We start from the raw sequence: 23,312 nt of genomic DNA on the forward strand, positions 1-23,312 counted from the left end.
CGGGTTCCTGGGGACTGGAATTGCCTCTGAGCTATCTTTTATTCGAGACAGGGTTCCTCTGTGTAGTTTTGGAGCCTGTCCTGGATCTCGCTCTGTAGACCAGGCTGGCCTCAAACTCACAAAGATCAGCCTGGCTCTGCCTCCCGATTGCTGGGATTAAAGGCGTGAGCCACTGACACCCGGTGCCTCTAAACTGTCTTTCAGGCCCACACTTGCTTCTTTTAAGATTTTTATTGTTGCTGGTCGGTGCCAACCACACCACCACTCGTCATGCTGTCATGCTACACATGCTTGGGTTTTGTATCACATTCCATGATTGGCATGACCATGAATAGTCTGTCACACATTAACCATGTGAAAAAGAATCCTGACTTTGTCCAAAAGTTCTTTGTGTGACCCATTCTCTTAACACCATGTAAGCAGCAGCATGGAAGCTTACAGAATGAGGGCAGCTTCTTCCAGCTGCCCTTTGTAGGAGGCAATCCTACCTCCCTGGCAAAGAGAACAATCAGGTCTGAGTCTGAGACTCAGAGGGAAGGACCTTCAGGAATAACTTACACCAATTATTTAACATATATTTTCCAGTGCATTTGGGTGGATGTACATGCAAATAAAAAACAAACAAACAAAAATATAAAATAAACAAAATTAAAAAACCTCAGAAATAATTAAGATCGCTAAAATCATGCATATTTAATTAAGTGCAGGGAAGCTGTCTTAAGTATTATAAAATTTAAACTCTGAGTATTAAAGCATTGTGTTTTACTTTAGTGGTCAGTATTTATTTTTCTGTCTTGCAAAACACTAATGCAACTTAATAAGTAAACTCAGATATGATGAAAGTCCGTTTCCCACAATCTGGCAATGCAGAAACTATTTCCTTTGATATCTCTCCCATAACTTAAAATTATGTTTCATCTGATACAAGAAATACTGCTTAAGGGAAATAAAATACAACATTAGGTCAGAATTGTCAGCAAAAATTGGATCTAGAAAAATAAACTTTTAACTTGTAGTACAATTTCAATTTTTGCTAAATCTGATCATGTTGCATTTGAAAATATTTATGTGGCTAAAGTTAACACATACTGCAATTCAGTTACTATTATGCCCACATTCTTTCATACAAATATAATTAGTCACAATGTAGTTTCCAAAAAAGATAATTAAAAAAAGATAAAATCTTATATTTAAAGTAGCAGACAAGAAAACATTTTAAAAGACTTAACAGAATGCAGATATTCTAAAACCATGGGCCTGGGAAACAAGAATAGAGTAAAAATGATTAAGACAAGTGAAAACCACAATTGTGTCCTAATAGGGTAAAGCCCCTTGAAGATGTGATAAGAACCAAAAATATTAAATATTATATAATACATAATATGATCCTATTATATAGAATAAAACATCATTTTTGGAAGGCATATAGCAAAATTAATTTTGAGTGAAAAAGAAGGAAAACAGAATAAATTGGTCACCATTATTAAACTCAGGTGTAGATGATTCATAAAGGATTATTCCTATTTCTTTTCTCAAAATTAGTTAACTGACTCAATTTAATTCAGCTTAATTGGATTCAGTTCAAGACATCATTACTCAAGCTCTCAGGATAAAGCCAACTGACTTACATAAAGAATAAAATAATAAGCAAAACATGCTAGAATCCTAAAACTAATCTAGCTCTTCTATTGTGTATTCCATTTTCTGTGTGGTGAATAATAACTAACTTATGGACAAAGTCTACAATTCATTACTATATTCCTAAGTATCTTTGCCTAAATTGCTCAATTATAAAATTGAACTGGAGCTGTGAATCACAATATAATTTGTAATACATGGCAAACAATTATATACCTACATCTGTAGGTTGAGCCAACCTCTCCAATACATGTATGCCCATAGGCTGAGTCACTCTCATACAATGCATCTCTTGTAATTTGCTATGATTAATTAGGAAATCCATGACAACAGTGAATGATGCTTGGTTTCCTTCTGTCATTTCTGCAAATATTTCAGCCAAGATCCAATGGAAGTTCTAACCTTAATAAATTAATTTTACTTTAAATTGTGCGCCTTAGTTAAATGGTATTCTGTGTGGGTATATTTATAACACTCATCTGCAATCTTTTTTTTTTTCTAGCAAAAGTAAGGACTTACTTTATTAGTGATCTTTTTAGAAATAGCCCAAACTCTTTCCCTCTTAACATTAACACTTAGGGGATTCCTAAAGCATTCCTAATTTGTAGGACCTGTGAATAAAATTTAAAGGTATGATACAAATTAGGACTTTTTTTATGGAAAGAATCCCTAAATGCTTAATAATAGCCCAAGGACACACCTACTGTTGAAAACAATCCCCACCCCCAAGGGGCACATCTCATCGATATATTAACACTTTGGTTTATTATAAGAATAAGCAAGAGGAAGATAAGAGGAAAGCAGACATTCTCATGGTACTGGCTTTTCTTTAGCTGTCAATTGGCTTTGCAACCAAAAATGTTCCTTTTGAACAGCCTTAGGACTGATCACATCCTAAGCACACTTTTCATTTTTGTCAATAAATCTGAATGTTCAAAATTAGTGAATTCTTCTTATAATCACAATGTGTAATACACATATTAAACATATCATGATTATTAGTTATGTATATCATATATGAAATATATATATATATATATATATATATATATATATATATATATATTATGATTATTAGCCATATCAGTAATGAACAGTTCCATCTGCAGAGTTATAACAAGTCCATACCTAAACAGCATAAAGGCAACATTCACCAAAATGCCTCTATTTGATAGTCAGCCTCATAGACAGACAGACAGACAGACAGACACACACACACACACACACACAGGTTGAGTATGAAAAAATAACTTTTTTATTCCAAAACCATTCACAAGAAGATTAGACTGTGTGCATATAAGACTGTCTAGACACAAATTCTAGATGCTCATTTCCAAACAATCTCAGAATTAGAGAATCTGGTCAGTTTCATGAAATTGTAACAATCATCTTCATGCAAAAGTAGTATGGGTCTCACAGCATTGCTGTGTTTGCCCATTCTCAGAAGTCCTGTTGGACTGACAGATTGGAACACATATCTATAGGTGCACTATAGGGCAAAATATAAATTACACTAATAGGTGGGAACACACATAAAGAACTGCAATGCTCTTCTCATTGCATGTGTCAAGCTCATGCATTCTACTATAAATTCTTTACAGGTAGATGCCATATCCTATTATTTGTTGCCTGCAACTATTATTACTCTTTCCAGAGAGTGTGCTCAGATTTTTTAAGTGCATTATTTCATAGGCTTGTCATGGAAATCCTGTGATTGAACTGCCTAATAGAATCTAACAGTTAATGAAACGGAGGGGCAAATAATTCGATTTATTTATGAGTCTCTCAATGTCAGGTAGTAAAATGTAGACCAACTCAGCTCATTTGATGACAAAACTGCTTTTAACTAATGTGCATAGAGTATTCAACACACTAGGGCTAAGACAACTAGAAATGTTTGCTTCCAGTGTAGGATCTTGTCTGACATGGTGGATAGATACACAGTAGTATTCCATAGTTAGTAATAGTAACAGGATAGCTAAACCAGACTAGTCTGTGCAAACTGTGTGTGTGTGTGTGTGTGTGTGTGTGTGTGTGTGTGTGTGTGAGAGAGAGAGAGAGAGAGAGAGAGAGAGAGAGAGAGAGAGAGAGAGAGAGAGATGTTTACCACCTTTTACAAGTATGTTTATTTTTTATTTGGGGAATCTGGAGTTTTGGTACACACTCAGTGGTACACACCTGCAAAAACTGCCTTTGAGACCAGCTCACTAATAAAAAGCACTCAATACCAACCCTCTAATTAGCTTCCTGGTAGACAACTCTTCATGATTTTTCATCACAATGTTTTGTGAGAAAACGAAATACTTAGTGTGACTTCATGGAAAGGAAGGGAAGCCTGGTAAGTGTGGACCTGATATTCTCTCTACTTTATCTATGTGCTATCCCTTTCCTGGTTTGACTTCATGTGTCTTTGCCATAATATATCAAAGCCACAATAAAGAATTAGCCTCACAGGTTAGCTGAGTCTTGTGAATCTTTTGAGTGAATCATTGAAGCAGAAAATTGTCTCAGGGTCTCTGAACACAACTGGCCTTCCCATAGCAAAGCTCAGATACGATCTACATCAATAAGAATGAGTCTATTTCATACATTGTTACATTTTGTAAACACAGACTCAACGCTCTCTCTCACTCCTGGTTTTTTTTCTCCTCTTCATAAATAAGAGTACATGATAAAGTCTATGAGAAAATTTGGAGTGCAAAATAATAAATGTTTCAAAAAACATACTTGATCAAATCTACAGCCAGGAATTGGAACGGAGCATCAATTGGAGCGATACAAAATTTTATACACACGATAAACACTAACAGAAGAAATGATAAAATATTGTAATTTATTATTTTTATTTGCTATATTTCAAATTTGAATTTGTGGTATCCTGTCAAGTGAAAGCAGACTAAGCAACTGTGTAGGACTCTAAGAAGTTATTTGCAATTATATAAATGTACCAAAGTTCGCTACAGTAGTATTTTCAAAACAACATGTTTATATGTGATGTATTTTAAAAAGAGGTATTTTGAATTAGCGAGCATTTCAAGTGCCCAGATAAGATGAAGATATTTTAATGAAGGTTTTGAGCAACTGTAGATACCAAGGGAAGGGATTAGCATGGTATGTAATACCTGATACATAAAAGAAGACAGCCATATCCGTTCTTTGCATTCACTCTCCCTCTGTTTCCTTCCCTCCCTCTCTCCCTCTCTCCCTCTCTCCCTCCCTTATGCTTCCCCTCTCTCCTTCTCTCTCTTCCCTTCCCCCCACTCTATTTCTGTCATTTATATGAGCTATGTAGGAACATTTCTCTTTTTGTGTGTGGCTTATTAAACTACTAGTGTCCACAAGGGTAAAAACTGAGAAAAGATAAACTTCTAAGGTCATATTTAATATACACCCTTATCTTTCATTAAATTTGAAAAATAGTAATAATGCCTGTTAAAATACCTGTGTTTAAACTATTCTTACATATTCAATAATATTGTTTCTTATTTCCTCACTTGATAAGCCATAATTATATAATCTGTTTTTCAGTGTCTCTTTTACAAATAATCCTCAGATGCATTTAAAGTGTTTATTCAACTCTAACAGAAAGTAAATCAGACATTGCAAGTGGGTTCCCATTTTTGGTAATTAAGTTACATGAAGCTATTTTCGAACACATTGAATGAGGTAAGGTTGCATCTCTAAGGTGTTCACAAGTACATACTTGAAACATATGAGATATAAATATAAAAACTTTAATCATGAGTAATTCTTTGGCCTGTGCATGGGTTTACTTCAGCTGCCATAGCAGAATGCCAGACATGTTGTGGCTTAAAGAACAGAAATTTATTTCTACAGATGGGAAGTCGAAGCTCTGAGTATGAGCAAAGTACATTTCACCCCCAGTCCTTTGTGTACCATCATACCATGTGTCCATATGTATACATCAGGAAACAGAGCTCCCTGCTGCCTCATTAAAATACTTACCCTTTCAGTTTAGAACTCCAAAATATACAGCCTCTCATGCTTCCTTAGGAACGCCATTTCCAAATATCACCATATGGAGGTTGGGATTACCAAAAGAAATTTTGTAGGAAAAACATTCATTTCTAACAATACAGCTTTACATATTAATGATTCTCTTTAAAATCATGATTTTTGCTTTGTGTTAACAGATGTTTGACTGCATAGATCCATGTGCACCTTGTGCATGTCTGGTGCCTGCACCATGAGACACCATCAGAACCCCCCTGGATCTGGAGTTTCAGGTGCTTGTGAACCACTGGGTGCTGGGAACTGAAGCAATGTCATCTTCCTGAGCAGCAGAACTCAACATCAGAACCATCTCCCCAGGTCCACCTTCTCTGTCTTTTAGGGGTACACTGAATTAAAATTAATTGCATCTAAGTGATAAACATGCAGTTGTTTGTGATTTGTAAGTCCTGGTAAATGTTTTTAGTATGCTCAGAAGTAGAGAAATTCAGTGACTGGAAATAGCACTTTAATAAAATGGGTGGATTACAAGTCTATATTTTCACAAACAGAGAGAAGACTGTAGGAAAAAGTTATTTGGTAGATCATTACAAGTAATTTTTTTTTTTTTTTACTGTATCACTAATAAACTTTTGGTAAGTTAAAGATTTGATTGATATGACAGATGAAGTCACATATTCTCCATTGTCTTCAAAGTTTGAGTTGAACAATTATGTAGCAACTGCCTTTATGAAAATACAAAGGTAAAGTTTGTATCCACTTACCCACTAATAATGACTACTTACCTAGGCTACAAAGAAGAACTAGCCAGGCTAGGAAAGACACCTTAGTAGTCAATATCTATCATTCTCTGACACCTCTCTTTTGGTTAAATCTCTTATAAGATTATTATATAATTCTATTGTGATAGAAGACATGGGGTTTAGTAGCCCACAGTATTTTCAATAATAAGATATGGACGTAATGTTTTTGAAAAGAAAGAAAACTAAAGTACAAAGTCTAAAAAAATCAGAAACAACAAATTCAGAAAAGGATGAATGAAAATTTATTACCTATTTTTTTTTATTTTAGAAAGAAATTACTATTTCTATGTTTGTGCAAAAATTTGTAACAATGTAAAAGTTCTAAGTAGAATTGTAGTCAAGTTTTCATACTTGGGAGCTTTTAATTATAAAGGTGCCTGTAATGGAAATTTTGCAGTATTGGTGGTTAATGTTATATATGTGGTTAAAATAATATACAGGTTGGAACATAGCTTTACAAAGCATTACAGATTTCAGAAATCTGTAATAAATTTTATTCAATTCATAATGTGTCATAATGATGCCACGTCATAAAAAAATTACGTGTAAGCATTATCTTAATAAATTCTGTTCAGCCAATCAAGCTAGACCAAAACAACCGAGAAAGCTTCTTTTGAAGGTGCGCAACAAAGCACCCATATATGAGGAGGAGTTCCTGCCTTCTCTACAGCATGCTGGCATATCACATACAAGAGGGAAACTTCTCAAACATGCTAGGGGCTGGGGGCATAGGTGGTCAAAAGCTTGCATAGAAGACAATAGCCCTAGTGCTGTTTCTTATCCCTGTCATTGCAGAAAAAACCCAAACAGAGAAATAAGAAGAAATATGTATTAAGTAGCAGGTTAGGGGCAGAAAAACTTTAACTCAAGATACAAAGACACAAAAGAAGTAGTAGACTGGCAAAGATCCTGTTCATCCACCCTGAGTCAAATTATACTAAAGAACAATTTACACTAAAGAACAATTGAGCGGGGCTTAAGTGTACACTACCTACATGGCCGTAGCCCAGTGAAGGCAGGGAAGGGAAATACAAAGCCAAAGCCCTAAGAAAATACAAGTTATATAACCAGCATGATCACATGTGTTGCGTGAGGATTACCTACTCCTTCTACAAAATGAAAACATTTCATCTTCTCTGAATAAGAAGGAAAACTAACCACAGACACCTGTGACCTTATTTTCAGAGTGTCGATGCCAAGAAATGTCATAGACAAACCTTTGAAAAAACATGAAGCCCTATAACGAGTCTCTTTGGAAATTTTGATGTCAGGATTTCCACGGAACTCTGCTGAGGCTGCAGATATTTGCCTCTTGTTCTTAGGAGGAACTCATGTTTTCACAGGAATAGTTACTAGTTAATGTAGAATGACAGATGATAGACATTTATCAATATACACATTGGCTCTAAACTTCCTTTTTACAATCACTTTTCATTTTGATTTTTTTTTTAAGATTTTAATATAATTACATCATTTTACTCTTCCTTTTCCTCCCTCCTAACTCTCTCATGCTACCCCATCTTGCTCTCTTTCAAATTCATGGGCTCTTTTTAATTGTTGAATACACACACACACACACACACACACACACACACACACACACACACACACACACACACACACACACAGCCTGTATAATGTTAATTGCATGCAATTAGATATAACACAACTCCAATACCTAAGGCTCAGGGATCATTGTGGAAGAGGGGGTAGAGATATGCTACCTATGATTCAAGTTAAACTGTACTAAGGTTTGCCATTGTTATGGACACTAAAGAGAAAAATTAAATAAAATGCTGTTTGTTATCCAAAAGTAAAAATAATAAAAGAATTCAGCAAATGTTCCAAACACCCCAAAGCATATAAAGTACTGTTTTCTGTATTGTTGTAAAACAGATTAATAGAAACAGTACCAAAGTCAGACAGATTTTACAAGATGTACCCCAAACATTGAAACATATGCATATCAAAAGCAGAAAGTTTATGAACTGAAATATTCCAAAAATCATAAACCTATTGCCAGGCCCTGAAACTCTAGAAAACTGTAAACCTAAAAAATTCAAACTAGACCCTTGAATATTATAACCACACAGTCAACAATGGTTGCATGTTCTGTGCAATTCAGTCCCATTTTGCTGCATTATCTTGAAGGCTGCCCCAATCCAGAACTTCAAATATTCAGTCTGCAAACATAGGTGTGGTACATCATATTTTCAAGACACTTTGATATTTTTAAGTGGATTAAAATCTTGAGCTACTTCTCTAAAATATCCTCAGTTTAATATTTAATGAAATAATCCATGTATTGTTATCCAATATTTAATTAATGATAATGAAGGCACTAGCCAATTTGCCGTGTGTGTGTGTGTGTGTGTGTGTGTGTGTGTGTGTGTGTGTGTGTGTGTGTGTGTGTGTGTGTGTGTGTGTGTGTGTGTGTGTGTGTGTGTGTGTGGTTTATGTGTGTATGTATGAGTATCTGTGTATGTATATATGTGCCTGAAGGTACATGTGAATACGTGCATGCATTTGTGAACATGAAGGCCAGAGTTTGATATCAGAAGCCTTTCTCAATTGTTTTCCACTTGGGCTTTTGAGACAGGATCTCTCACTGACCCTGCAGCAAACTCATTTGGGAACACTAACCAAACATCAAACTCCAAGTATACTCCTGTGTCAATTTTCCTAATACTGGGGTGCTAGAATCATAACACCCTGACTGGCTTTTGACATAGGAGCTTAATGTCTAAAAGCAAATGATAAAAACATAGCTAAAAGTGATCTACAGAGTAATAGTTTGAGGGAAACACCTGAGGAGTTTGCTTGTATTCCTTTCTGTCATCACTAGCCTGCAAGAAGAGGCCCTGGGATGTGATTCCAATTCCACTCAGTGAGCAACGAAAAGGATTTGGATTTAATGGCTGGAAAATGCTTCCAATAATCTAGTGTGAAGAACAGATCTTGACAGATAGGTAGATAAGGGAGTAATTATGTAGATGCAAAGAGGGACGAACGTAATAATACCCCAGATATTCTTCACATCTTATCTTATATACTGTAAGATGCTTGCTTAGTTTCATTATTCTGGGAAAAGTTAAGTTTCATTTTACTAGCTCATAGTCACAAGACGATACCCACAGTTAACAATTAACAGACAGTGGACCAGTAAATGACTGGCTTCAGAATGTACAGAAGTCACTCCTTAAATGCATGAACGAAAACTAAAGTGTAGAAGTGTTATAATAAATGCCAAGTGACCCTCATGTAACTCCCTGTCATATTATACATGAGCTAAGAGTTCTGTTGTTTTAAAATGGCAATGAGGCTAGAAAATATAAAGAAAAACTAAATGTTTTACTGTGATCTGATAAATGAAAGTGTTTTATTTTTTTTTTTTTTTTTTTTTTTTTTAGAAAGGGACACCAAACAACAGGCTAAGTGTGAATTACAGGCCTATCTTAAAATAGGGAGGCACAGAGATGTGGGTGTGTATTGCAAAGGGAGTGAATAATTAACACAGTTAGGAAAAGTGTTAAGTTTTGTTTTCTCTAGAAATGCCACTCAGGAAGAGATAGCATTGCTGTTTTTACGATCTGCATTACGCACCTGTAAACAGAATAATCATTAGCAATTAATTTTATATTCAGCTGAATGTGCCTATTCTTCTCACTCTCCCAGTTTTTATTGCCTTAATCAATATTATTGTATGCTGTTAATCCTATAGATTATATCGAATGAGCTGGTACTTGGTAACAATTACATGGGATGAAGATTTTGTTCTTGCTGAGTATAGCATGGCATTGATTTCATTTAAGCAGAGTCATGGAATTGAAGCAAACTGTTCTAATTTTCCTTTGTAAAGTAGGTGGTACATGAGAAAAATACCACATTACCCACAGGAAAACAATACTTTCTAGAAAAAAATGCAACCTAACTACAAATTTTCCTTCCTCTAATTTTCTAAGGTCATTATTAAAAATCTTCCTTTCATTATAGTAAGGCTATGTTACATGAGATTGGCTCTTCAAATGTTACCAAGGATTTCAGGTAGTTGTTAGTTGTTAGAAAATAGATTACTGGGAGCACCAAAGCCAACTGGATTTTATAGGGTCCGTTACAAATAATGAGCCATATGTATAAAGTAAGGAGCAAGTTTATTGACTCAAATATTTCAAGATTGTCAGCTGAAAGAAAGCTCATGTTTCTAACCTTAACATGATTTAAATGATATAAGCCAAGCACTGTGTCCCTCTTCCAGATATCTAACCTCTACAGTCTTCTCTTTCTAGATTTTGTTCCTCCATTTAGCCAACAAGGGACAAGATCACAAATCCTAAATGTGTACTAATACTTTTTCAATTATTTCATTAAATGATAATTTGTTATACTGCTATAGGTTATTTAATGGCTGGTTTGTTCAAATGTACAGTTTGTTAATTTTATTACAATGCATTGTAGCAGTTGTGTATTTTCTGTTTAAATAGTAAACATTTTAGAGACTTTCTTTCATATTGTTATAATATATTTCATAAAATATATATATATATATATACCTACTTTGTCTGTGTACTTCTTGGTAGAAATCTATTACTTATTTTAAAGAAGAATTACACTCAATACTGCTTTGCCTGCCTTGCAGGGGAAATGAGATTGCAAGGACCTACTCATCCATAAAAAAAATCTAATTATTTGTTATGTACATTGTCAATATTCTCTGAAGGAAAAATACAATAATTTTCTGCTAGGTTCAGATGCAGACAGTGAGCTGATGTGGAATGCTAACACAGATAGAACTTAACGAGGATGCTCATTCTTTATTATGATTATATATACATATACACACACACACACACACACACACACACACACACACACACACACACACATATATATATATATTCAGGTTAGCCTGGAACTCACTATGTAAACCCAGGCTAGTCTTGAACCCAAGACAATCCTCACCTCTCAGCCTCCCAAATGCTGAGGTTAGAGGCATGAACTGCCACACCCAACCTAACTAGGGTTCTGTTCAGGATGCTCTAAATGATGAAGATGTTAAGAATCTTCATTTCACCTTCTGAGCTCTCGTTCGACTTTACTGTACAGAGTTCTTAATTCAGTGCAGAACAAGCCCTCCCCAGCATCCTCCGCTTTGGACACCAGAGATGACATCAAAATAACTGGGGACACAAATTTGGTTTCATTCAAGCTCTTGAAATAACATTGGCTCCACCTCCTGTATAACGACTTCATTGAGTGGCAGTACTGTTCTTTCAACAAAGCCTCAAACTAGACCTCATCCTAGGTCAGCCCTTGTTTTCCACATTTTGTGCCAGGTCAGTTGGCGATTATATCAACTCTAGGTCGTAAATATACCTCTCAGACAATTCTTTCTTTTCTCCCTTGTTGGCATTTCCTTACTTGTTACTCATCTCTTCTTTCACTGGACATATAGTGCTCACTAGAGTGATCTCCATAAAAGCATAATATCAATCACAGTTTTCTTTGGTAGAACACATAATTGATGATCAGCTTTGGAATAAAGCTGAAATATTTTAGAATTGGACATGGGGCATTCAAGTTACCTGTCTTCACCTTCACAACTCCTTAGCAGCCATGCTTGTTTATGATCTACTCTTTCAGTGAGCACTGTTCATTAACATACCTTGGAAATACTTCATGCCTCCAATGTTCTATCCATACATTGAGATATTGAGGCATTAAGTATATAAAATGGACAAAACGGAAACTTCCTAGCCTCTAGTATTTGAAGGCAATCCTTTCTAGTTGGTATGGCTTTTTTGTAAATATATATACTTAAATATATGTATATAATATTTTATCTAAACAAATATATTTATATTTTCATATAAATTTTTATAAATTCATATAAAATATTTTCATGTATTGTTTTATATATATATATATATATATATATATATATATATATCCTTTTATATGCATAAGTATACTTATGCATATAAATCCCCAAACTCACCAGGCAGGACAAACCTCTCATGCACAGTCCCACAGCCTTTTATAAAATAATCACACAGAGGCTTAATATTATTTATAACTGCTCGGCCACTAGCTCAGGCTTATTACTGACTAGTTCTTATACTTAAATAACCCATAATTCTTATTATGTTTAGCCATGTGGCTTGGTACCTTTGCTCAGTTCTGCCTTGACATCCTGCTTCCTCTGTGTCTGGCTGGCGACTCCTGACTCAGCCTTCCTCTACCCAGACTTCTCTGGCCAATCAATGTTTTATTAAGCCAGCTTACAACAGTGTTATCCCACAGGACTCAAGAGCCAGGAGTGATTGCTCAGTTGGTAGAGTACTTGTCATGTCAGCGCAAGGGCCTGAGCGTCTGTGTCAAAAGCTAGGTGTGGCAGAGGGTGGCAGTGCTAGGGTATCTGAGACAGAAGGAGCCCTGGGCCTTGCTAGCTGGCCAGCCTAGCAGAATCGGCGAACCCCAAGTCCCAGTGAGAGACCCTGCCTCAAAACCTCGAAGTTAAAGCTTCTGGAAAATGACACTCAGGGTTGATTTCTAGCCTTCCCACACTCAAGCACACATATGCCTTCCCACACGTATATTCACATTTATATACAATGTAAGTCACCAAATACCAAATTCTCAAATGTCACATCTGTGTGCAACTGTCTGCCTTGTCTCCCAGAAGGAAATATTTGCTTCTTCATTTGTGATGGATTATAATTGGTACATTTCTCTAGTATATGTATGATTACTGTGGTCCTGATATTTCTGTCTCCCTGACTAGAATGTGACTGATTCTGTCATTCCTGTCGACTACCTTCTACTTTGGCACCTATACATAGTTTCTTCCATCATTTTATTTGTGTCTTTTTTTTCTTTAATATTTGGAGACAGTGCCCCTTACCTATTTGATGGTGGTAACCACTTGGTAATTAGGGAGAGAACTTGGTTAAGGAAAAAGTAAAAGGGGAGAGGCAGGAATGTGTCTTCTGATGACATCACTCAAGTCCTGAATCAACTAACCTTATGGTTTATGCCACTTTAAATTCATATATGATAATGTATTTGTAAGTTTAAAGTTATTTAAGAGGAAATTCAGGAAAAAATTGCTACAAATAAAACATTTCATTCATTTATTCAACAAATATTTAGTAGTCATTTTTAAGGCTATGTACAAGCATTATAAACAAAAGAGCTACAACCCCCATTTTCAAAGTGTCTGCCATCTGTGTGATTTATATGGTTAAAATACATTTGGACTGACTTGCATGATTATGATAGTTGACTTTTTTTTCCTAGTGTGTTTCTCTTGTTTGGAGATAATAAATAACTCAATGAGTTTTTTTCCAACTTCAATGTGATATTATTTGTTTGATTTTATTTAAAAAATAAATAAACTAATGATTGGAAACCTAGCCACTAGGGTAAAGGTTAACAACTACATTGTCACTTATACCTACTAGGAGAGGGAAAATCAGTTTTCTCCCACAGAGTGACACTAGGTATATTAACCACTCCAGGACATACCTCATGTTCAGGAGTAGCTGACCAGCATATAGTGGACTCCACATTTTTGTCGTTTTCATTTTGTGTGTGTGTGTGTGTGTGTGTGTGTGTGTGCTTTTATTTGGTTACAGTTTGTTCCTTTCTTAGATGTGTTTGTGTGTGTGTGTGTGTGTGTGTGTGTGGCTTTATTTTGTTTCCTTGGTTTTGAGGATTTTGTTATTGTCTTGGGTCTTTTGTTTTTATTTTGATAAGAAACTCAAAGTGGGTTTGGCGGTGGGGGTGGGTAGGAAGAGGAAGAGGATCTGGAAGGACTTGGGGAGGGGAGTAATACAGCCAAAGTATATTTAAATTTAAATGTTATTTTAAATAATAAAAAATATACGATAAAAAAGCAGGTTCCAGCAGGGTTTTAAATAAAGCATTAAGGACAAATGAGATGTTATACCAAACACAACGTTTTCTGAAGAATATGAAATGCCAGTGAAAGAAAACTATTTCATAGGTAAATGATAAATAAATTTGCTTCTAATGTTGACTTCTTCTGTGATTTTAAAACCTTTCTCTTTTTAGTTTGAGCATTCCAATTTTCCCTTACTACATCAACATTGCAAGTTATTAGTGACAGAATGTTGCAAGCTCCTTGAATAACTGGTATCCACAGGGACTGTCTTCTGGAATCTCAGGTATTCCTCCTTCTTCAGCCAGATACAGCTCCTTCAAGGACAATTCCTATACACCAAATCATCTACTTATTTAGACAATATACAGATACATACAAGTTATCTTATGGGAAGAGATTTTTTTTTTCTCAAACATCCATTCCCTGTCAAATCAGTCACCGAAAAAAACTAAACCTGGGGATTATGAAGGTAATTAATGGTGCATGGATTTACCGAGGTATGCAAGACATACTGAAAGAAGGGGAATATAAAAAAAAGATACTGCTGAAGGTGTCAGATCAGAACTATTCATCCTTATATTTAGTACAGCCTAAGGGATCTCTAGAGAATCACATACTGATCAATAATAGTGATGATTTTCCATAGGACTATCTGTTTTTTTTTTCTCTCTCTTCATTCTGTTTTGTTTCTCACATCATGCTATCTTCTGCAACAACTTGATTGTTTTAAATGTCTCCCTAGAGTCCCATCAAATATCTTTAACATATTTTCCATGACTAAATTCCTATTTCTTCATTACAAATCTCTGCTGGATCCCTTCATTTCCACAGTGCTTTCTCACTTCCTTTCTACGTGGGCATGAAGTTCATGAAGGACTGGCTGGAACAATCTGAGCCCTAAGGTCCTGCTTTCCTCTACAACCTAAAATTAACTGCAAACCAACAAATCAATAGCATAAGTCACCACTCACAGCTCACTACTGGCTTCAGGAGCCCCCAAGGCTTCAAGTCAATGCCTTTTTGCTTCTTGCAAGAGCTCCAAGGCTGAGTGAAAAGGATGCTTGTAACTGAAAGCTATGGGTAGATTAGCATGAGACCATCAGGAAAGCATGCCCCATTCTTCCTTCTGCAGGAATGTAACCTTTCACACTATATCCAGATTTTTTTGGCAAGATTCAGAAATGTTTATTCAGTTATTTTATATGTATGATTGTTTTCCTGTATGTACGTCTATGCATCAATGTGCTTGCATGCCTGGTGCCCGTGGAAGCCAGGAGAGGGCACTGGATCCCCTGGAACTTAGCATTTGTGAGATGATGCATCAAATGTGCATGCATGTCTGGTGCCTGTGGAAGCCAGGAGAGGGCATTGGATCCCTTGGAACTTAGCATTTATGAGATGATGCATCAATGTGCATGCATGTCTGGTGCCTGTGGAAGCCAGGAGAGGGCACTGGATCCCTTGGAACTTAGCATTGGTGAGCTGGCATGTGGAAGTAAGGTCCTCTGGAAGAGCAGCCAGTGCTTTTAACCACTGAGGTTTCCATCAAGCACCCTTTTGCCTGATTTTTTAACTAACATCCACAAGGAATTCTGATAATGATATAAGTGAGCAAAACATTAAGAAGGAGAAGGTCCAGCCTACCTCTGGATAATGTTTGCTTCCTGCAAACACACTAAAAATTTTCAAAGTGTTTCCATGCCATCCACCCTATGCAGTAGAATCTTCAGAGATGCCCTAGACACAGACATCTGTAGAGAGAAATCAGGATCCTCAACTGATTCTTTTGCACTTAAAGGTCACAATTCTTAAGAGTTTAAGCTCTGTGTTCAATGGCCTTTCACCTGTGGCCAATTGCCAGCACTTCCTTCCTCTAAGGCAAGGCTACAGGGTGTGCCACAAAGACTACCAGCTGTCCTCAGTAAGACAGAGACAGAATACACGACCAGGAAAAGACTGAAATACCAGCAAAGGGTAGGCAGAATGCCGGAACCATCTATGGTTTAAGATCAAGAGCAGAGCGTTTGGAGTTGATAAATTGATTTTCAAAACATCCAATAAGGATGCTGTGAGAAATGAGTGAGTCATTCTACCTGAAAACCCCACAGGTGACATTGTGAAGGAGACTGATTATGAGGAAATGACCCAGAGTTTTTTTTTTTTTTTTTTTTTTTAAGATTAATAGGAACCATTGGAAATAAGATGGGCATTTTGACTGGTGTCATTTTTGTCTACCTCTGAGAAATAGAACTAAACGCATCAGGGGTCTTTCCCCATATATGTTATAATAGGCAAGAGGGTGACAAAGCTAGAGACATAATTGAAGTCCATGTTTGTTTTCAAAGTGCAAGGCTTCCTAGTGTTGGCTCACCCCCCTTTACAATGGTGATAACAGTCCAGCTTGAATGAGTTCTTTGTTGTCTTGCCAGCTCCATGAGGCTGTGCTGGGCTCTCTGACAAGGCCATAAGCCACTGGTCAGAACCAGTTTCACCATCTTAGGTTAATACTTAATCTCTTAAAGTTTTGGCTAGAGTGAAAATCAATAATCAAATTTTATGATCCACTGTCTTCTTGAGATCTCTTGTCTCCTAGCTTCTCAGGTATCCTATGTAGTTCCTAAGCAAGTCATGTAAATTCCAGGCAATAATATTCCCCCACCCCTCAAAAACTCTTACATTTCCATTATCTTTTCTTTCTGCCTTGTCTCACTGGAGAAAATGACTTTCCCAAACTATTTACTTGGAGAAGACACAGAATATGATTAAGCAACCACTTCAACCTGACAGAGCAAAACTTCAAGTTTTCCCTTAGTCCTACCAAGAAACACTCTGCGAGATTTCACGCCTTAGTATGACTTTCCAGGTCGCCTGGATCCCATGATCAGCTCAGATTGATAGTTACGTTTCCCAGTCTTCTCTGTGTGCCCTTTCAGGAACTGGGTTTCTCTTAGTGTGCGGTGCGAAGTAGGTTAGGTTAGGTATCTGACCTAGAGCTGATGTGGACAAGTGGACACACTCCATAAATCCAATCATCTCGGCGACAACCCATAAGAAGAACGGGCAGCCTGGGGCCTCTGTGAGAATATAATTTGATATTATTTTTTAAGGCTTAGTCTGTTTTATTGTTGCGAGATTAATATAATTACAAAATTTCTCTGTTCCATTTCCTCTTTCCAAACCCTCCCATGTATCTCTCCCAACTCGCCTTCAGATTCATGGCCTCTTTTTCTGCTAATTGTTTTGCATATATTAATATATATTCCTTAATATAACCTGCCCAGTCCATATTAATTTTACTTGTATGTATGTCTTCCAGGCTGGCAGTTTTGGCGTTGAACACCCAATTGGTGTGCTATTTCCTGGGGAAGACTACCTCTCTCATCCCCAGCTTTCCTTAGTTGCCTCTAGATCTCTGGGTAGGGTTTGCATCCTCACGGGCTTTTCCATGTCTAGTTCTTATATAAACACACAAATCATGAATTGAAATATGGGAATGGCGGCCATTATCACATAATGTGGTGGCAAAGCATCACCTGTTTCTGTAGTCCAACAGCTCTTCATGCCGTGTACACTGATACAGAGTGTCAACCTACAGGCAACAAGCCAGAATACGGAAACACGGGACGGGAAGCAAGGGCACACTGGTGTTGATAGTCAAGTAGAAGGTCCTGAAACATAATCCTAGAAGGCACCCATTAGCTCTGCTGGGCCATCAAGGATAGGAACACTGGATCAAGGACAAAAGAAAGTGGGACAGGAACAAGTCTAGAGAGTGGATATCTTCAGATCCTGAACCATCATGGGAAAAAAAATAGAAAGGCCTAGTTCCATACACACACTGACTCAGACCCCTGGCCCCTTTTATAACTACAGTCAGAGCAGTGAAGGGGCGTCACATCAACATGCTTAAAAAGCAAATGCCAAAGAACGCAGTTTCAACTACAATGATTTAATGACGTCACCAGTGGACAGAGGTTTTAGAGACTACATTGATTATTTTGAAAGGCCCGTCACTGAGCAAAAATGACTTCTGAGAATTCCAATAATCTGGGCAAACTTGCCTTCCTCCACCATGTAATGAAGCAAAATGCTGGCAATCTAATCTAATATTGGTACATATTGAGACATATAGCAGCCCTGATCTATAAAATACAATATATAATCTTTTTGAAGAAAAGTGACATGATAAGTATCTATTAAGAAACAGTGTTCCAAAACCAGTGGAAACTGCATGCTTAAATAAAGGCAAAACCCAGCATAGGCTGTTTTTTGTTTGTTTGTTTGTTTAGGAGCATTGCCATGGTTACCCATTACAAGGCACGGCAGAATGCATGAAGCAGGAGAATGTTACATAGGAACGATAAAAGTATAAGCTGACCCTGCATGATTACATAACTGCAGACTGCTTCCCGATTTTGTCTTTGTTTTTCTCTTGAAATAGGCATATTTCCCCATCGGGTATTAAAGAATAAAACTCCCAGCAAACAGAACTCTTATTCCTCACAAACTGAAGTAAGACAGCCTACTACTAATGGATGCTATCTATCATACATTCAAAATAAATTAGTGGCCATTAAGCCACAAGATCCCCATCATTTGTGTTGCAGACGATGCTGAGGCATCAGGCATTACCGGAACCACCTTTCAGCTGAAGAGTGATATTGATATTCTGCAGCCAGAGCCCATTAAAATGATTCAATGAAATGCACCAACTTCAGAAAAGATGCAACATCTCAGACCTGTGAGCAGAATAGGATGGAGGGTTCCTCATAGTAAAAACTATTTTCTCCTGACATAAAAACTATGCTCTGAGGTATAAGTTAAATATGCTTCAGATCAAACTGAGTCCTTCCAAGCTCAGCTGTGGTCTGCTATTTATACCTTAGCTGTTTTCACACTGCATCACAAAGCACAAAGGGAGTGTTCAAACTGTATTCATGAGCTATGAAAAACAATTTTGCCTTCATTTTTGCATCATGTTTTAAATTCTTCTGAGGATGATTTAGTTATATGGGACATGTATTGGTCTTTATAGTTGCTGTCAGGGAAATGGAAACTTCAAGCCACATTTTAAGAAACTAGAGAACAATTCAGGAATGGATGTATTTGGAGCAGTATTTGAAGATTTAAAAAAAAATAGGATTATAAACAAAATGAATCATGGGCTATTCTATTTTCATAATTTTATTTTTAACATAGCTGAATAAGGTCTAGCTACATAAAAACAGGAATTGACAATGATCTAAATTAGCAAAATCTACAATGTCAACTATAATCTTAAAGAAAATTTAGGTATACTAAAATTTGATTCTAATTGAGCCTCTCATAGTATTCTGTTCATTGCTGCTATACCCAGAAAGTCATGCTTGAGTTCAGATAAATGTAGCAAGAATCTTAAATGGTCTTATTAATAAAATCAAACCTGAAGCCAAGTATTGGGGTGAATGCTGAAAGATCAGAGAAGCAGAACAAGCCACAGCTTCCTCACCTCGCCAATTCCTCAGCTGATCCTATTTCCTCAGACTGGAAGCCTCTGAGTCCTCACCCAGAATGAATCTCAGCTGAACTGTTACTCAAAGGCTTAAAAGCTTAACTAGCCTAAAGCTTCTAGTTTCTGGCCCTCACACCTTATATACCTTTCTGCTTTCTGCCATTACTCCCTGGGATTAAAGGCGTGAGTCACCATGCTTGGCAGTTTCCAATATGGCCTTGAACACACAGAGATCCAGGTAGATCTCTGCCTCTGGAATGCTAGGATTAAAGGCATGAGTGCAACCATTTTCTAGCCTCTGTATCTAGTGGCTGTTCTATTCTCAAACCCCAGGTAAATTTATTAGGGTGCACAATATTTTGGGGAACACAATACCACCACAGATAAAGACAGTTATACATTGAGAGACTATGGTTGCCATTTAAATATGCATGACCTCTTTTCAGAGTACTTGTTGTGTATTCTTTGTGTTGGCAACTGCAGAATATTTTTTCATACCGAGAAGAATGAACTATCCTTTCTTTGCGGGACATTGTAAAAAGTCATCCCCTACATTCACTCTTACAGAATTCAGGCCTTGACACAACACAGTCTAATTTTAGTGTTTGCAGGGAGAGGGTACAGAGTCTACAATGGCTGAATGTAGAAGTCTCCCTAGACCCGGCTCAGGCATGAAGTTGATGTAGTGGAGTGAGTGGGGTGATGAATTATCCACAAAAGGCTGAGTCAATATGGACTGTCAGTTCAGCTCTTAGGAAGGCCCTGATACAGTGGTAAAAACAAAAAACAAAAAACAACAACAACAAAAAAAAAACAAGTATTCTGAATGCTTGAGAAAATTAAGAAGTACAAGAAGAAAGAGATGAAACTCCTGGAGAAAGTTCAAAGTGTAAGAATATGCCAATCCAGAGTTGTATGTAAGGTTTAAGTCACATAGGACCTTCCCTTGTGGTTTGCCCACTCTCCTGCTTGCTTAGGCTTATTGCTTTTAGAACTCATGGAGATAATTATGTTCTTTGACACAGACATAAGAATATGTCAAGTACATTATAGACTAAAGAGGGTTATTTCCCCCTGTCCTCCTTCCTCTTCCTCCTCTCTCTCTCTCTCTCTCTCTCTCTCTCTCTATATATATATATATATATATATATATATATATATATATATATATATATATATATATAGATAGATAGATAGATAGATAGATAGATCCTATTGGAATCCATTTACAGTGTTTGAAGACATCTATACTCCTGTTCATTTTATCTGATCCCTGACATCCTGTAGTACATACATCCCAATCTTTTAATGATATTAATACCACCTAATGCCTTGTTTATAGTGAGCAAAGCAGATTCTCAGTTTCCTGATTTGGCTGGAATCATGTAACTCTCAGTGGTAGAGTCAAGATTTGACTTCCTATCTTTTTATTCTGGAATACTTCTTGTTACAAAAACCATGGTAGCATGAAATAAGGTTTGTTTATATTTTAGAGAAGCACTTGGTCATTTCAAGAATACTTTCTCTTTGTGGTGTGGGTCACATGACCTTTGGTGAAAGAGCCAAGGCTTACATAAACAAACCTCTTACTGTTGAAGTCAGGCCCTGAGAATTGAGCTGAGTTGTGTAAGAGTCACATGGTTATCACATAAAAGAATAAAGATTAGTGAGTCACATGGTCATCACATAAAAGAATAAAGATTAGCATGCAGTCTTTGCATTTCAAATCTCAAGTGCTTAGATACCCAAATGAACTCACTGCTGTAACAAAAATAGTTAATGAGCATTTATCCATGACTCTTTCCTTCCACCCCATGCTGAGAAGCAATGGTGCTAGGTTGCCAGGTTTTCATTTCTACAGCTTGTCCTGTGATCTCTGCCAATCTTTTAACCTTTTGAATTTCAGTTGGAAATTGCTATTTGGAAAGTGATGATCCTAACATTCCCAAATTCATCAGTTTTTTTTTTCAAAATGCAAAGGATCAATGCCTGTGGGTGGATGTCATACATGAACACACCTACAATGTAATGCATCATTTTCTGCTAGTTTGTTTCCAGAAAATTCAAAGTCTTAGGGAAGGTTGTTGTTTGATCCATAAATCGAATCTGCACAAGAATACAATGTACAAATTTAGACCTATGTAAGCATGGATTACAACTTAATATGCAGAACTAATTAAATAATTCATAAAGGAAATTAGAAAAGAACCAGTGGGGGTGTTGTCCATTGAATCTATTCTTGAAGAAAGTTAATATGTTAAACAACATGGTGGTCTCCAAGGTCTTTGGACATGTGTAGAAATGTTGGATAAATAAACAATGTTATAGAATAAGTGTCAAAAGACAAAGAGCCTGAAACTGTTTTACCACCAACAAAATCATAATTTAGTGGGATAGAATAGTACAAGGCAACTCCAATTTGAAAAACAAGTATTTCAAGAGAGAGTTGCTTACCTTAATAGAGGTAAATTGGAATCTAAATATCTCTAAAAAATAATTAGAAAAAGAATACGTGAACTAGATGTGATTCTGCACACCTAATTTTCCTTAATCATTCCCCATGTTATATGATAAATTTATTAATATCTTACTTTTATTTTTATCAATATTCAGATGCAGCTACATTTAATATATTCCCATATCATACCACCTAGCCCAATATTTATAATATATTGATGTAATGTAGTAATAGGGGGAAGTTTTGAAATTCCAGCAGCTTATCATTTTAGGAGTTGTCCTTCTTGGCTACTTTTAATTTCACAGCAGACATTAGACTCTGTATGGGAACACACATTAGAGGAGTCAGGGTTCAACATAGGAAGTTGGTCCAGACAGTAATGAACTTCTACAAGGTACTAGAGATTGCTATTGCCTTTACCATTGGAAATTCCATAAACTCTGATAAACTTGTCAACGTGTGCTAGCAATAACTGCAAGGAAAGACCTTCAGTGTTGTCTGGAGTGATGGCGGGAAGGCTCCTATTTTGAAATTTCAAGCCTAGATTCCTAATAATGAGGATGGTCATAATGGAGACTGGATATAATGTGCAGAACTGACCAACCCATCTGCAGAGAAGGCAGCTTGGTGGATGTCTGTACAAAGGGACTTTTCCATACCTTGAAAGAATGATCCCCTTCCTATAGCTCCTTTTAACATGGAAAACTGGATGGCTTCATGCAAATATCAAATCAGCTAAACTGTCCATGAGCCTCATTGTGGTATTTGAATGTTGGGTTTAACTTCTCTAGAACTTTCACTGTGCATTCAGTTGTCTACTTTTTTAAAAGTCCAATTTCAGGTGACAAATCACTTTGATCTGAGCTGCATATTCACAAAACTGATCTGTTTAAAATGAAAGGATTCATTTTCCTATTATATAACCGTTGTAAAACCACAAAAACATGGGATTAGTAAAGCTTTTTATCTCAGTGACTCTTCAGCCTCCAGGTAATAAGGGAGGTCGGGGTGGGTTAGGCTTGCTGTAGAGAAAGGTGAATCCTAGGA

General features: G+C 36.6%; 1 protein-coding gene across 4 annotated transcripts in view; it reads right to left on the reverse strand.

The window, feature by feature from the left end:
- Nucleotides 1–23,312, reverse strand: part of Slc16a7 (solute carrier family 16 member 7) — a 155,935-nt gene that overhangs the window by 10,573 nt on the left and 122,050 nt on the right. The window lies entirely within an intron of this gene.

Source organism: Onychomys torridus, chromosome 20 (assembly GCF_903995425.1).
Source record: "Onychomys torridus chromosome 20, mOncTor1.1, whole genome shotgun sequence".
Lineage (NCBI taxonomy): Eukaryota > Metazoa > Chordata > Mammalia > Rodentia > Cricetidae > Onychomys > Onychomys torridus.